This window comes from Ovis canadensis, chromosome Y, assembly GCF_042477335.2.
Source record: "Ovis canadensis isolate MfBH-ARS-UI-01 breed Bighorn chromosome Y, ARS-UI_OviCan_v2, whole genome shotgun sequence".
NCBI classification, from domain to species: Eukaryota; Metazoa; Chordata; class Mammalia; order Artiodactyla; family Bovidae; genus Ovis; species Ovis canadensis.
The window spans coordinates 2,156,754-2,174,379 of record NC_091271.1 but is presented as its reverse complement, the minus strand read 5'-3'; the positions used below and the strand labels follow the sequence as shown (position 1 = coordinate 2,174,379).

At 43.0% G+C, this 17,626-nt stretch overlaps 1 protein-coding gene across 13 annotated transcripts in view; it reads left to right on the top strand.

Moving 5' to 3' along the window:
- LOC138929705 (zinc finger protein 665-like) overlaps positions 1–17,626 on the top strand; it is a 170,482-nt gene that overhangs the window by 55,022 nt on the left and 97,834 nt on the right. Inside the window, exon 6 of one of the 13 annotated variants that reach the window (XR_011446021.1) lies at positions 107–2,116. The exons of the other annotated variants lie outside the window; for them this stretch is intronic. The gene's annotated coding sequence lies outside the window, so the exon portion shown is untranslated. Of the gene's footprint in view, positions 1–106; positions 2,117–17,626 lie in introns of those variants that run through there. 13 annotated transcript variants of the gene reach the window in all.

The window sequence follows — 17,626 nt, the reverse complement described above, 5'->3', positions numbered from 1 at the left end:
TTGCCCCGTGGAAGAAATGCTATGACCAACCTAGACAGCATATTACAAAGCAGAGACATTACTTAACCGACAAAAGTCCGTCTAGTCAAAGCTTTGTTTTTTCCAGCAGTCATGTACGGATGTGAGAGTTGGACCATAAGGACGGCTGAGCACCGGAGGAAGGCTGATGCTTTTGAGCTGTGGTGTTGGAGAAGACTCTTGAGAGGCCCCTGGCCTCTGAGGAGATCAAACCAGTCAATCGTAAAGGAAATCAGTCCTGGGGGTTTATTGGAAGGACTGATGCTAGAGCTCCAATGCTTTGGCCGCCTGATGTGAAGAGTCGACTCACTGGAAAAGACCCTGATGTGGCGAAGGATTCAAGGCAAAAGGAGGAGGCAGTGGAGGATGAGATGGCTGGAGAGAATCACTGACTCAATGTTGTAGTTTCAGGTGGACTGGAAAGGGATCAAACCCACGTCTCTTGTGTCTCTCGCCTTGGCAGGTGGATTTTCATCCCTTGGACGCCTGGGAAGCCCAACTGATTGAATTATTTGTCCATAAGAGAAGCTTTGTTACTAACCTCTTATATTATCATTTGCGGCTTCCCTGGTGACTCAGACGGTAAAGAATCTGCCTGCAATGCAGAAGACCTGGGTTCCACCCCTGGGTCGGGAAGATCCCCTGGAGGAGGGCATGGCCACCCGCTCCAGTATTCTTGCCTGTAGAATCCCCTGGACAGAGGAGCCTGGTGGGCTCCAGTCCATGGGGTCACAGAGAATGAGACAGAACTGAGCCACTAAGAGATTTCCACACACACAAAGTACAGTTTAAGCTTAAATAGTCTCCCCAAAATTTTGCTTTTGAAGACAAGGTCTCCGAGGCATTAAACTGACAGAGGGTTTCAGTCCTGCAGTGAACGCTGTTTTCTCTGACCCAGTGCAGAATCAACTGCAGGAGATTCTTGCCTGAACACGAGAGACTGGGTCCATAACGCATCTATTTTTCCCTACTGCGAATTCTCCGCTCATAACATACGGGTTAAATGATACTAATGTGCGTTATATGATTCGGCATAATTGCCAGATAATTTTCTAGGATGTAATCTGCATTTTCACGTTGACTTAGAGACTGCAGTGTCAAACACTCATAAGTTAAATTAATGAAGGCCTCCTGAGTTAATTGTTCAGAATCAAGGACTTAGGTTGACGAGGAGTGAGACGACCACGCTGCTTTCACTGCGTTTAAGGATTTTCATTGGAAATCAGACTTGAGAGAAAAAAAAATAATAAGCTGTACTACAGAGGATTCAACAAAAGCCACTGGGTCAAATGAGCCTCACTCTTTCCTTGGTGGGGTGCCGGGGTCCAGCCCGGGTGGATCCAGGGAATTCGAAGGGTGGACGGAGTCGGCGAGGAAAACTTATTTATTTATTAATATAAGATTAGATTAGGAAGAAATAGCGTAGTAGGAAGATTAAGTGGAGAGAAGAGGCTGATTAACTTGGGTTACGTGGAAAACCAATAAAGTTCCAGACAAGGAGCTTGCACCATCTACGTTAGGCCGCCGGCGCCCCTTTGAATATTGGAGAGTGCGCCACCTTGGGCTCTCTCTCTTACGGATCTTAAAAGCCGGGACAAGTAAGTAGACATAGTGAGCCTCCACGTCCCAGATGGGAATTCAGCCTGAAATTAGAGTAAAGAGGAGACACGGGGGAAACCAGTCCAGAGACTGGTTCCCCTTCTATTGTCCTTCAAGGCCTTTTATACTTTTGATTATACATAGAGATCAATGGGTAGTACAAAATTATGTAGTGTTCGCAGCCCAGACTCTTTCTGTATATTTTTTGTATACAAAAGGTCTGAGGTGATTTACATTATCTTCTGGCCAGGAGGCTTGTTAACACTTCTTTGGCTCTCTTTCTTAATGAATGTTAATTTCGTTTCCCCTGAAGTGTTTTTCTTTAATCTGCATCTCCTTAAAGCATTAAAGTTACATCTCTATAGAACAAAGGTGCAGTGGGTTATAACAAAGAAGGTACTTAACTCAAAGATCTAATGTTGCTAATACCAGGTCTACTACTTGTTTTCCTATGTACCAACTATATCTAAAAATAAAGGATATGACAATTTGGCAGCAAGTATTGGGTCAACAAATGAAACCCTTAATCAGTCCTATTCTAAAGATTTTGACTCCTCGGAAGCCCCTACATTCCTAGGATGTTTTAAGTTTCCTGTGCCTCCTGCAGTCAGGAGGCCTCAAACAATCACACGCGCGGCTGTACGAGTCCTGCAGGCAGGCTAGAAAGCCATCAGAGGGGTTTTTGGATTGAAACACCCTTTCAAATGCAGAAGACTAAAGCCCTGAATTGACTTTTTCCAGAGAATGTCAGAAGAGTGGAAAAGCAGGCAGATTCTTATTTTTTGAGGGGGTGGATGCTCAGGCAATTCCAGGGGGAAAACCTGAGGTCTGATTAGCCTTGCCATCAGAGCTCTGCCGCATGACCTTGTCACGGGTGGAATTCCTCACGCTGGCTCCCGGCAGTGGGATTTTTTTTTCTTTTTTTTTTCTTTTTTTTTTTTAAGTTAATTTCCTGCATCGTAGTTGATTTACAGTGTCACGGCCATACAGCAAAGGGACCCTGCTATACACAGACATGCATATTCTTGTTTCAATATTCTTCTCCACGTTGGTTTATCACAGGATATTGCATGTAGTTCCCCGTGCTGTACAGCAGGACCTTACTGTTGGTCCATTCTACATGTAATATAGCCCTCTGCTAACTGCAGGCCCCAACTTCATCCTTCCCTCTTCCCTTTTGCCTCCTGGCAACGGCAGCTCTATTTCTGATGTCTGAGAGCCTCTTTCTGGTTTTGTAAATAACTTCCTTTGTGTCATAGTTGAGATGCTGCCTGTAAGTGATGTCATACATTTTGTCTTTCTCTGACTTACTTGGGCTGATAATCGCTGGGTCCATCCGTGCGGCTGCAGATGGCGTTCTTTCTTTCTTTTTCATGGCTGAGTAATATTCCATTGTCTGCATGGGCCACGTCTTCTTTATGCATCCATCTCTTGAATGACATTTAAGTTGCTTCCATGTCTTGGCTTTTTGTAAATAGTTCCTCAGTAAACACTGGGTGCATGTATCTTTTTGAATTATAGTTTTCTCCACATATATGCCCAAGAGTTGAATTGCTAGGTCATGCTCAACTCTTTACAAACCCCACGAACTGTAGCCCACTCGGCTCCTCTCTCCATGGGATTCTCCAGGCAAGCATACTGGAGTGAGGTGCCATGCCTGCCTCCGGGAGATCTTCCCGACCCAGGGAATGAACCCACATCTTGTGGGTCTCCTGCATTGGCAGATGGGTTCTTTACCACTAGGACCACCTGGGCAGCCCCTCTGGGTCAGTCATATGGAAGCTATACTTTAGTTTTTTCAGGAACCTCCATGGTGCCCTACATCGCTGCCATACCAACTTATATTTCTACGTACAATACAAGAGAACTGCCTTCTCGGTATCATTTTTCTGTTCCTTGCACACTTGCCGTTTCAGTCCTTGCCCCTTGGTTTCTTTCTGTCCTTGCGCCCCGTTTATGAACATCCCCAGGTCATAGCTTCCATTTTACACACAAGATCACCAGTCACACAAGATTGCCTTTCATAGCAAGTCTAAACCATGCCAACCCCAGGCTTCTCAATTCTACAGAAATGTCAAGCACAGCGGCCCTCACCTTTTTCTCCACCGTCTGCCCTTCTTCCTTGTTGCACCCCTGTGTTATGCTCACCTGCTTTGAAGGAATCGCTCTTCATGAGGCTCGTGATAATCGGGGAGCGACATCTGTGCTCTGTTTTTGTGTCATTTCCATTTCGTCCTGGATTTCATCCTCTCGATAGATTATAATGAACACATGCAGAAGCCCGTCTCAATGTGTATTTACCTGATTTCTTTGTAGTCAAATCTGCTTCTGCTTTCCCTTTATCCTTCTCAAGATGTTGTCTGTGTATGTGTGTGTGTGTGTGTGTGCATGCTCAGTCATGTCCGACTCTTTGCAACCTTCATGGACTGTAGCCCGCCAGGCTCCTCCATCCATGGGATTCTCCAGGCAAGAATACTGGAATGGGTTGCCCTGCCCTCCTCCAGGGGATCTTCCAGACTCAGGGGTCGAACTCACATCTCGTGCATTGCAGAAAGATTCTTTACCAAAGTTAGTCTTGTGTTAGGCGCTCAGTCGTGTCTGCCTCTTCGGGACCCCATGGACTGTAGCCCCGCCAGGCTCCTCCGTCCATGGGGTTCTCCAGCAAGAATACTGGAGTGGGTTGCCATGCCCTTCTCCAGGGCATCTTCCCGACCCAGGGATTGAACCTGCGTCTCCCATATCTCCTATATTGGCCTCTGGGTTCTTTACCACTAGGGCCACCAAAATGTTGGAATAGCTCCGAGTCCTTCTGAATCGTAACATTTCCCTTAATCTCATGCATCCATCCTGATAATACCTTTGCTAACGCTGTGCATTCAACTCCTTCCAAAATCTGCTCCCAGACTCTGGTCTCCAACCCAGACCTTCCTCAGTATCTGCATTCTTTTCCGGAAGGTTAAGCATCGCCCTGTTTCATATGGACGTCCGACAGCGTCTTCAGTTGTGACTTTATGGACTTTTTAAACGCTGGAGTTGATTTATGATATGATGTCCCTTTCAGGTGGACAACATAGTGATTCAGTATTCGGTAGCTTATAATCCATTTAAAGTTATTACAAATGATTGGCTGTGTTCAACTTTGTATCTTATTTATTTTATGCATAGCAGTTTGCATGTATGGTGTTTCTGAGCCTTCTGGACCTGCGGCAGATTTGCTTTATAGCTTGTTTGGAGAGTGCGGTGCCAGTTAACTGGGAGAAATTATTTATCATAAATTAGAAAAGTAGATTAGAGCAAATGTTACGATGGGACTTCATCTCCTAGCATTAAACGTAGGCTTTACGATCTCCTAGGGTCCTGCCAGAGTGCATGTTCCTCCCCAGTTTTTCAGTAGCTGTAGGAGCAGCCTGAAGAACCATTAAATGTTTTCAGAGTACAAAATGTTCAGAGCCTCAGTAAAATGAGCACTTTAAAATTTGAAAATCAGTGCAAACGCGCTTAACGAAGAGACATTTGGAGAGGGTCATCATAAGAAATGATTCAAATGGTTTCATCGTAAATAAAATTTGAAAATCGAGACTTTTTAAATTAAAATGGAGTTTAGGAATATTTGAAATTGCACTATTTTTTGCATAGTTTTTAATGTTAGATTTTTTTCCTGTTTATGAGAGTGAACCCTAAGATAAAGGAGGAATTCTTATTAAGTCATGTAACAGAAAGACACTTGAGAATCTTTCTGATGAGGTGATTCATGATTTGTGCGTAACTCCACTGGGCTTCATTTCACTAGTGCTTTTGATTGCATTAAATCAGTATGCTTTTGCAGACACTTTGGTCTTGAAATGTCTGAGAATCTACAGCATATTTTGATAAAATCCAATTCAGAGAACATCACACCATAATGTTATAACACAAACTCCTTTTTGTTAAATTTTTTAAATTTTTATTTTGTATTGTGGTATAGTCAGTTAACAATGTCGTGATAGTTTCAGGTGGACAGCAAAGGGACTCAGGCATATATACATATACATGTAACCATTGTTCCCCAAACTCCCCTCCCATCCAGGCTGCCACAAGACATTGAGCAGAGTTCCCTGTGCTGTCCAGCAGGTCCTTGCTGGTTCTCCATGTTAAACACAGCAGTGTGTCCATGTCCATTCCAGACTCCCTGACTATCCCTTCCGCCATCCTTTCCCCTTCAGCAACCATGAATTCATTCTGTAAGTCTGAGAATCTGCTCTTTTCAGATTCCATGTATAAGTGATATCATATCATATTGATCTTATCTTTCTGGTTTACTTCGCGTCAAATGACAGTCTCTAGGTCCATCCATGGTGCCTGCAAGGGGCATTATTTCATTCCTTTTTTTTTTTTTTTTTTTTTTTAATGCCTGAGTGATGTTCCATTGTTGGAGAAGGAAATGGCAACCCCCTCCCGTATTCTTGCCTGGAGAAGCCCATGGATAGAGGAGCCTGGTGGGCTACAGTGCACAGGGTCTCAAGAGTTGGACACGGCTGAGTGACTAAACCAATATCCCCTTGCATATCTGTATCACATCTTTTTTATCCATTCATCTCCTGATGGACACTTAGGTTGTTTGCACGTCTTGGCTGTTATAGACAGCGCTGCCGTGAACATGGGCTTGCTTGTATCTGTTTGAATGATGGTTTTGTCCGATATATGCCCAGTCGTATGATGGTTCTACTTTTAGGTTTTCAGGGACCCTCCCAACTCTTGTCCATAGTGGCTGCGCTAATTTGCATCCTCACCAACAGGGTAGGAGACAAAGTCTGTTTAACTTTGGATGGCATGGGAGCTGGCTTCACGATCACATGTCTATGCATGTTATCATGCCGTTGGAAATGAAAAAGGAGATTCCCCCTTCTGCTTTTAGACGCAAACATGACTCTCAGAACGCTGTTATATAGTCCAGAGCAGGTCAGAATATAGCGGGAAGCTTTCCACATGGCGGGCTGTGCCTTTCTTGGGAGTAGAGTAACATTTCGTGTAGGACATTCCTCCCTTCCTCATGTTACCGGCTTGCAGTCATAAAGCCACGAGGTCTTCCCCATTCTGTTCTGACTTCGTCATTGTCGGTGAGCGTGTGCAGACCTTGCTGTTTCAGCTGCAGGACCGCCGAACGCAAGGACATGGGACGGCAGACCAGGGTCTGCCTGGAGCTGGCGAAGAGAAAACGGAACGGCTTTCTTTTCTTTTCGTCACCCGTCCGTTTTTGGTTGTGCTGGGTCTCTCTCGCTGTGCAGGCTTTGGGCTTCTCACTGCGGTGGTTTTTCTCGTTGCAGAGCACAGACTGGAGCCACACAGGCTTCAGTAGCTGTAGCAAGCGGACTCAGTCGTTGCAGTGTGCAGGCTTAGTTGCTGCACGGTATGTGGGATCTTCCGGGACCATGTCTGACTGCAAAAAAAAAAAAAAACAAAACCTCTGCAACCCCTGGCAGTCAGCAGTGTGTGTTGTCTCTGTAGGTTCCCTTCTTGAGGACTTTCCATAGGAATGCAATTATTCTTTGTGTCTTGTGTGTCTGGCCTTGCTCTTGTGTGTCTGGCTCATGTAACTCAGCTCGTGTTTTCAAAACATTTGTAGGGACCCATTTTTCTGTGTGTGACCTGCATTCTGTTGAAGGTGCAGACCACATTTGGAATATTCTTCATCTGATGATCATCCGAACTGCTTCCAGCTTTCACTATTACGCATCCTAATTCTGTGATCTTCCGTGGACGTGTATTTGTTTAAATGTGTGTCTGTGTTTTAGACGCTCAGTTGTGTCTGACTCTTTGCCACCCCATGGACTGTAGCCCGCCAGGCTCCACTGTCCATGGGATTCTCCAGGCAGGAATACTGGAGTGGGTTGCCATGCCCTTCTCCAGGGGATCTTCCTGAGCCAGGGATCAACCCTCTCCTGCACTGCAGGCAGATTCTTTGCCATTTGAGCCGCCTTCTCTGGGGGTCTGTATTCCTAACCCAGAATTGCTATGTGGCTTTCTACTAACTTTTGCAATTTATGGTCATGCTCCAACAAACGTAACCCGGTTTCCCCAAGCGCAGATGAACTTACTTTTGAGCTTTATTCTTTCTCGTTATCAAATGACCACTCCTTTAAAATCATCATTTTATACTGCACTCAGTAGAGAGAAATAGGGTTTCTGAAAATATGAGCAACGTGTCTTTTTATGTGGACATACTATTTGTCATCATCAGCTGTTCCTAATCACAAATGGACATCAGATCAAGATCACGTTAAGATTTCCCTTAACTGAAAAGAGTAGTAACAAAGTGAGGTGCTGAATGTGTTAATTAGCTTAATTGTGGTAATCATGTCAGAATGTGTACACATACCATTTGATCATGTTGTGAAGTTTATATATATAAGCAGGATTTTATTTCTCATTTATTCCTAAATGAAGCAGAAATAAATAGTAAAATTCCCTTAAAGGTATGAAGAACAACACATTAAAAAAGAATTAGGAATTTTAAGCCATTTTGAAAATGATGTCTGTGGCACACAAGCGATACTCATGGCAATTATCACTTTATTATCTGACAAGTATTACAAGTCTTCAGACATCTGCATGTGGTGTGTTATTTCTTAATGCTGAAAGTATGGCAACATTGAATTATTTATGGATTAATACATTTATTTAAATTTTGAATTGAAAAAATCCAAATATTTGGATTGAGATATATCCAAATGTTTGGACTGAAATAAATCCAATTGAATAAATACACTTATTTAAGTAAATGCAAAATCAGTTAAAAGATGCTTACTCTTTGGAAGAAAAGCTATGACAAACCTAGACACTATATTAAAAATCAAAGACATCAGTTAACTGACAAAGATCCATATGGTCAAAGCTGTGATGTTTTTCCTGTAGTCATGTACAGATGTGAGAGCTGAACCAGAAAGAAGGCTGAGTGTCAAAGAAGTAATGATTTTGAATGGTGGTGCTGGAGAAGACTCTTGACAGTCTCTTGGACAGCGAGAAGATCCAACCAGTCCATCCTAAAGGAAATCAGTCCTGAATATTCATTGGAAGGACTGACATTGAAGCTGAAGCTCCAGTCCTTTGGCCACCTGATGCGAAGAGCTGACTCATTTTTAAAGACCCTGATGCTGGGAACAATTGAGGGCAGGAGGAGAAGGGGATGACAGAGGATGAGATATTTGGATGGCATCACCGACTCGACGGACGTGAGTTTGAGCAAACTCCAGGAGATAGTAGAGGCTAGGGGAGCCTGGCGTGCTGCAGTCCACAGGGTCTCAAAGAACCAGACACTGCTTAGTGACTGAACAGCCACATTTAGTTAAATGTCTACAAGTTGAATGTATCTTTTTTGTTGCTCTATTAAAATGCACTAACTTTATATGTGGAATCTTAAAAAAAAATAGGGTACAGATGAACTTATCTACAAAACAGAGATAGAGTTACTGATGTAGAAAACAAACTTATGCTTACCTGGAGATAAGTGGAGATGAGAGGTAAATTGCAAGATTGACACTGACATGTTCACACTACTATATAAAATAGATAATTAATACGGACGTGCTGTACAGCATGGGAAACTTCACTCAGAACTCTGTCATGGCCTATACGAGAAAAGAATCTAAAAAAGAGTGGATATATGTATAACTGATTCACTTTGCCGTACACCTGAAACTACACTACACTGTAAATCAACTATACTCCAATAAAAGTTTTAGTAATAATAAAAAAAATCATGCATTAACTTGATACAAAGATCTAGGAAAGAATGTCCACTGACCTGTAGTTGAAAATCACAGGTTCTGATTTAAAAAAAAAAAAAAAGAAAGAAATTCCTGAGGGGATAAATGAAGATGAAGAGCATGGCTCGAAGCCCCTGCAGAAAGCGCCCTCCCGGTAGACTCAACAGATCCGTCTTCCACCCAGGACACCGTAAATTAGGGGAGAGCAGAGTTTAAGGAGACGCTGACTGGCCATTGTTCTCTATTTCCCCACTGCTTGCATTTGTTTCCACAGCACAGGGAAGCCAGTCGGACAGTATAATCACCACCATCCTTCTTGGAACGGGTTACTCTGCGCTCACCTGCGGGGAGTCGAGGAAGCAGAAAAGAGCCCAGGGGAGAAATATCTCTTCTCTGCGTGTAGCAAAACTCAAACCTGGTTTACACCTCGAAACACCAGCCTGTAATTTATCTCACTGTGGTGTGATCCACAATTAAGTTAACCAGGTAAAACCATTCCGTTCAAAGGGAGTTCTGAACAGTTGGCGGGAGTTGGCTCCTGGGTGTTAAACGTTTCAGCCTGTCTGCTGATGAGGAGACTGGAAGCTAGTCATCGGTTGCCCCTCTCTTTCACAAGCTTTGGAGCTGGGGACTTCACGGGCCGCCCAGTGGTTAAGAATCCACCTGCTGATGGGGACACGGGTTCGATCCCTGGTCTGGGACGATCCCGCATGCCCTGGTAAAACTAAGCCCATGAACCACAGCTACTTAGCCAGTGCTTTAGAGCCGGGGGGCCATAACTACTGAGCCCGTGTACCTTGCCCTTCTCCAGGGGATCTTCCCAACCCAGGGATTGAACCCAGGTCTCCTGGATTGCAGGCGGATTCTTTACCAGCTGAGCCACCAGGGAAGCCCAGGAATACTGGAGTGGGTAGCCTATCCCTTCTCCAGCAAATCTTCCTGACCCAGGAATCGAACCAGGGTCTCCTGTATTGCAGGCAGATTCTTTACCAGCTGAGCCACCAGGGAAGCCCAGGAATACTGGAGTGGGTAGCCTATCCCTTCTCCAGTGAATTTTCCTGACCCAGGAATCGAACCGGGGTCTCCTGTATTGCAGGCAGATTCTTTACCACCTGAGCCATCAGGGAAGCCCCCAAACAAATACTCTTTTTTAAAAATTTTGAAAGAATTGGAGCTGATGGTCTGTAGAAAAATAACCACGTGGCATTCTTTCCCTTTGTAAATTTTATTATTCCGTTATTATATGAGGGAGCTGCACTTTTCTTTTTCTCATAAAAATGACTGTATTTGGGATGGGATTTATAATATGAAATCTGTTTTGAGCTGAATGAAAATGAAAACAAAACACACTGTGATTGAAGAGTCTCAGAAAAAATAGCTAAACTTCCGATTTTAAAGCCATAAAAACAAGAGCGAATTAAATCCCAAGTATATGGAAGGAAATGAATTATAAAGACCAGGAAAAAAAGATCAGTGAGAGAAAGAACGGTTAAACAGTGGATGAAACCAATTAAATCAAAAGCTGGTCCTTGGGAAAGTTCAACAAAATTATGTCGTTTCTAGCCATCTGGTCAGGAAAATAAAAGATAAGACACAGATAGATGAAAAAGGGTCACTGTTAAGGGCTTCATAAATATTGATGTAATAATTAGTGAATATTGTGAACAAGTTAATACCAATACATCTGACAACTTGGAGAATCATTGAAGAAGTATTAATGATGCAAATTAGTAAAATTCATGCAAGAAGAAAGCATTAAGCATATAAGCCTGTGTATATTTAACAAATATAATTTGCAGTTTAAAAAAAAAAAAAGGTTCCAAAGAAGACTTGAAGAAGAAATGGCTTATCAGGTGAAACATAAAATGAAAATTTATGAAATAAAAATGCAAAATGCATGCAAAGTCACCTAGAAAATAGAAGATGAGAAAATGCTCTCCAACTCCTTTGAGGAGGCTGTATTATACCAACACAGCATGAAAAATTCATTACAATAAAAGGCAGCTGTAGATGAATGCCCCTAGTAAATCTTCGTGTAAAAATCCTTAGCTAAATATTTTAAGGAGAATGCAGCAATGTATAAAAATTAGTGTCTACGTTGGGTTTAAAGATAGGAATAGGGACGGTTGGTTTAACACGGAGTAACTCATCAGAATGAGACGATAGACTTGTAGAACAGAAATGAAAATCCAGCTAAATCCAAACAAGAATAATTAGCTAAGAGAAACTGAAATAGGGGCTTCCCTGGGGGTGATTCAGCTATAAAAGAACTCACCTGGCATGCAGGAGCTGCAAGAGACGTGGGTTCAATCTCTGGGCTGGGAAGACCCCCTAGAGGAGGAAGTGGCAACCCACTCCAGTGTTCTTGCCTAGAGCGTCCCATGGACAGAGAAGCCTGGTGGGCTACAGTCCGTGGGGTTGCTAAGAGTCGGGCACGACTGAGTGAGTAAGCTCTAAACACCACGTATAGAAAAGAGGTCTCTTCACAGTTAACTAAACGACTCTTACCAGTTAAACCTGATTCGCCAGTAATAGTAAAAAAAAAAAAATTAGAAGAAAACTTCACAAGATGCTTCCACTGGGGTTAACACAATGAAAACAGAAACACAAGACTATCACAGTATTTACAATTCTTTTCAATTACACAAGTGTTGGATAAAGAACTCTAAACATTGAGAAGCCTGCTTGTGAAATACAGAGGGACTGTTCAGTTCAGTGGCTCAGTCGTGTCTGACTCTTTGTGACCCCATGAATTGCAGCACGCCAGGCCTCCCTGTCCATCACCATCTCCCGGAGTTCACCCAAACCCACGTCCATTGAGTCGGTGATGCCATCCAGCCATCTCATCCTCTGTCGTCCCCTTCTCCTCCTGCCCCCAATCCCTCCCAGCATCAGAGTCTTTTCCAATGAGTCAACTCTTCGCATGAGGTGGGCAAAGTACCAGAGTTTGAGCTTCAGCATGAGTACTTCGAATGAATATTCAGGATTGATTTCCTTTAGGATGGACCGGTTGGATCTCCTTGCAGTCCATGGGACTTTCAAGAGTCTTCTCCAACACCACAGTTCAAAAGCATCAATTCTTCAGCTCTCAGCTTTCTTCACAGTCCAACTCTCACATCCATACATGACCACTGGAATAACCATAGCCTTAACTAGACGGACCTTTGTTGGCAAAGTAATGTCTCTGCTTTTGAATATGCTATCTAGGTTGGTCATAACTTTCCTTGCAAGGGGTAAGGGTCTTTTAATTTTGTGACTGCAGTCACCATCTGTAGTGATTTTGGAGCCCCCCCCCAAATAAGGTCTGACACTGTTTCCACTGTTTCCCCGTCTATTTCCCATGAAGTGATGGGACCGGATGCCATGATGTTAGTTTTCTGAATGTTGAGCTTTAAGTTAACTACATTCAAATTCCAGGTCTAGCCTTCATTTTCATTTTGGTCATTGAACAGTGCAAGTCAGAACACTGAATTTGGTAAGTAAGAATAACAATAATTAGAAGAGTGATAATGGTCATGGCAATAGTTCAGGGCCATTTGGGAATGAAAGCTGAGATATGTCATTTAGATTTTCATTCATTATGGAGTTAACAAACAACACTGAGGGCTTCCCTGGTGGCTCAGTGGTAAACAACCCACCTGCCAATGCAGGAGACGTGGGTTCGATCCCTGGCTTGGGAAGATCCAGGAGAAAGTAGCAACCCACACCTGTATTCTTGCCTGAAAAAAGGAAGTTGAGATTGACATTAACAGAACTCATTTGACAAGCCCTATGATCATTACGTTAAACTTGATTGTAAGCTGTGGCATCAGTGTATGAGCTTTCATGGATAGAATCATACTTATTTCTAGAACCGATTGTTGACTGTAAATGAGACTGGGTGAAATGGTTTGAAAGGTCACAGATGCCAAGATATATCAGAGTCGCCCAGTTAGATCACAGGAAAAGAAGTAAGATAGGGCTATTTTCTTCTTTCTTTCAAAAGCTCAACTCTCATCCAAAGAAAGAAAGCTTAAATGATAACTTAAAGTCGGTAGCAGTGAACATGAGGATTGAAAAAGGAAAACGCGTTGCATTTTGGTAGTTAAAGTTTGCAAAGAAAAAATAAGGGTAGGCAAGAAGGATATAATGCCAACAAAAGTTGGCTGTGGGAATAAAAGGCTCTTTGATACATGCCTGCTGTAGGAGAGGAAAGGAAATCTGAGCCCCCTCCCCCAATTTAGAAAAAAAAGAAGAATATTACATCACCATCCATCCTTAAATGCCAGCTACTGAAAGCAACTTTTCCACTTTGCAGAGAAAGTGGTAAGATTTATTAAAGTGTCCATTAGAAGAAATGTTGTTGTTCAGTTGCTCAGTCGCGTCCAAGTCTTTGCGATCCCTTGGACTGTAGCCCGCTAGGCTTCCCTGTCCTTCACTATCTCCCAGAGCTTGCACAAACTCATGTCCATCGAGTCAGTGATGCCAGCCAACCATCTCATCCTCTGTCGTCCCCTTCTCCTCCCGCCTTCAATCTTTCCCGGCATCAGGGTCTTTTCCAAGGAGTCACCTCTTCCCATCAGGTGGCCAAAGGATTGGAGCTTCAGCTTCAGTCCTTCCAGTGACTAGTCAGGGTTGATTTCCTTTAGGGTGGACTGGTTTGGTCTCCTTGCTGTTCAAGGAACTCTGACGAAGAAATGTGTTCTCAAGCACATGTAAAATTCGCAAGTGAGGACAGAGTAGAAAAGATCCAATCATGATTTCTGAGTCAGGGTTTTTGTGTTTCCATTAGGAACAATTCCTTGTGGCGCTCACAATGGAAACTGCGTAGCATCTTCCTTGCCCTGAGCTGAAGTCTTTGGACTTCCACTCTTGGGCTGTAACCGGAAACCGTCCTGGGATGACTACTGTGTTCCTTCTTTGTTTATGCTGACCCCTTAAGGAAAAGGCTGGCCGCCCTGTGCCCTAGCGGATTGCAAATGGAAATGCAATGTTTACTGGAAAGAAAGTAGCGTCTGTTTTTCTATACATTTTTCTAGAAGAACCTAAAAGGATGTGCATATAAGCTAAGCACACAATAAAATAAAATTATAATGTTCTGCTTTATGATTAAATGCTTCAGAATGCAGCTGCTAGTGCAGGAGCTGCAGGAGACGTAGGTTCGAGTCTTGGGTTGAGAATACCCACTGGAGAAGGGAATGGCAACTCACTCCAGTATTTCTGCCTGGAGAATCCCATGAACTGAGGAGCCTGCATATCTACAAGTTTCTTCCTATATTAAGTCGGTGAATATGGCAACACGTGTTTACCTTTTTATAAAACCTTCTCACCAAAAATTCATACCGTTCATTTATTTTTTAACCTGTCACTGCATTGTAACAGGACTTCAGCTCTGCGTGGAAGTTTTATAGAAGTAGGCAACTGTAATAAAACCAGTGAAAATTATTTTCCTGAAAATACGACTTAGTGAGATACCATCCAAGGGGGCACAAAAATGATGCGATTTAGCACACACATATAAACACACACATATAGCATCACTTCTGTCTTAATATGCTTCCGTGATAAAAATCCTGTTCACTGATTCTAAATCTCTACCAAAAATTAAAACCCTCATTGTAATTATGTTTACGTGGATATAGTGTATATGCCAGTATGCTAGATACAAGAAACATTGCTATTTGTGGTTCGGATGGTAAAGAATCTGCCTCCTATGCAGGAGACCCGAGTTCCATCCCTGGGTGGGGAATGTCCCCTTGGCCGACATGCTAAATGTCAGAAATATTACTGTTCGTGGTTCAGAACATAAAGAATCTGCCTGCAATGCAAGAGACCCGAGTTCCATCCTGGATCTGGAAGATCCCTTGGCCAGTATGCTAGATACTGGAAACATTAGTATTTTCAGTTCAGTTCAATCGCTCAGTCATGTCCGACTCTTTGCGACCCCATGAACCGCAGCACACCAGGCTTCCCTTTCCATCACCGACTCCCAGAGCTTGCTCAAACTCAAATCCGTCGAGTCGGTGAGGCCATCCAACCGTCTCATCTTCTGATATAATTGTATTCATGGAATGTTTCCATGCTTGTCCTACAAAGTGAAAACTTCGGCTGGTTTGACTATGTGTGTTCAAAGAAAAGAAAGTGAAGTCGCTCAGTCGTGTCTGACTCTTTGTGGCCCCATAGACTGTAGCCTACCAGGCTCCTCCATCCGTGTGTGTTGAAACCAGTATTAATAGTTAAGTGGTTCTGAGTGAGTTTACTACAATCTCCCACCTTGTACTTTTATAAGGGACTGCGCTTTGCAGTGAAATCTCACTAAGTTGTATTTTCAGGAAAATAATTTTCATTGGTTTTATTACAGTTGCCTACTTATATAAAAGTTCCAGCAGAGTTGAAGTCCTATTACAATGCAGTGACAGGTTAAAAAAGAAATGAACGGTATTGATTTTTGGTGAGAAGGTTTTATAAAAAGGTAAACACGTGTTACCATATTCACAGACTTCATATAGGAAGAAACTTGTAGATATGCAGTGTATTTTTAAGGCAGGCAAATTTAAATAACTAAAGAGGTATTTATTTATTTTAATTCAAAGCTGTGTTGAATGTTAAGAGTAATTAAAGCTTTTCTTTTCCAGTAAATTTTGCCTGAAGTTTTTATATAACTGAAATGGGAAATTTCTAACAACTTTTAATGAATAAGTTAATTAAAATGTGTCGAAATACATATATAAATATAGAAATGGGTCTTGGGAATATATTCAAAGGGATCATTATTTTGAAAACACTCTGCTAAACACATTATGCTATCTCTTCATCAGATTATTTGATTAGATTATTGCATTTTGCTTAAGTTTCATGGGGTAGGACGGACTCTTGTGGTGGTAATCATAGTTGCCCTCTCTCAACCACTTTGAAGAAAAAGTAACCAAGGAATGTGCCATGTGTGTAAAGGAATACAGAGTAACGGGAATTGCCAGCGGTCCAGTCCTTAGGACTCTGAGCTTCCACAGCTGAGGGCCTGGGTTTGATCCCTGCTCAGGGACCTGCGATCCCATAAGTCATTCAGTATAGCCAGAAAATATAATTAAAAAATCAAAGAGCCCAGAATATTGATAGGAAGTGGCAGGCAGATAACAGCTACCAGAACGTGTTTTGTTTTTTTTTTTCCTCTACACATTGAACACAGAAGCGGAAATAGCATCTAGTTTTTATGTTTGTGAGTTTAGATACACTTGTATGGTTTTATGCCATGGGTGGAGTACCTCACGGTTTTAAGTGCCTTTCTAAGATGCACTTGTGAGTGGGAAATAAAATGGTTCTCCATAGCACGCCTGGCAGTTTTTAAGACCCCCAGTATCTTGTCAGAATTGCCGCTACTTTCTGTCTGCCGCTGCTTCTTTACTGCTGTAATAAAGTGAATAATACATGAAGTCAGAAGAAAAGACAGACCCTTGGCCATGTCTCTACCGCCAGCCGAAAGTTCTGACCAGCGTCTAAAAGCGTGACATTCTGATTTAACTCCAATTTCTGGTAAAGGACAATAAAAAGAGATTTGACGACTCAGGTTATCATGTCAGCACTTACTACAGGTTGGCCTTATTTTGAAGTGCTTTGGTTTACACGGACTTCTCCTGTGGTTCAGCTGATAAAGAAGCTGAGACCTGGGTTCGATCCCTGGGTTGGGAAGATCCCCTGGAGAAGGGAAAGGCTACCCACTCCAGTATTCTGGCCTGGAGAATTTCACGGACTGAATAGTCCATGGGATCGAGAGTCAGACACGCCTGAGTTGCACACAGCATCATTAGTTGCAGAGTGTGGACGTACTCACTCCCTGGCATGTGGGATCTCACTTCCCCAACCAGGGATTGAACTCATGTCCCCTGCATAGCACAGTGGCTTCTTAATCACTAGACCACCAGGGAAGTCCCCGACACTCCTTGTTGGTCGTAGTAAAGATACCACCATCATAGTAAAGACACCACCATCAGTGTCTCCGCCATTGCAGGGTCTGAGGTTACAAAGTATCCCAGTCCCTTACGTAGGGATTAAGATAAGCCACCTGACCCTTGGTGTGCAATTACTATCCCGTGACTGCTCTTCCAGCTGGCATAGTTGGAGGAAGTGAAGTGAACTGACACTCACTCAGTGGGGTCCAAACTCTCTGCGACCCCATGAGCTATACGGTCCCTGGAATTTTCCAGGCCAGAATACTGGAGTGGGTAGCCTTTCCCTTCTCCAGGGGATCTTCCCACCCAGAGATCAAACCCAGGTCTCCCGCGTTGCTGGTG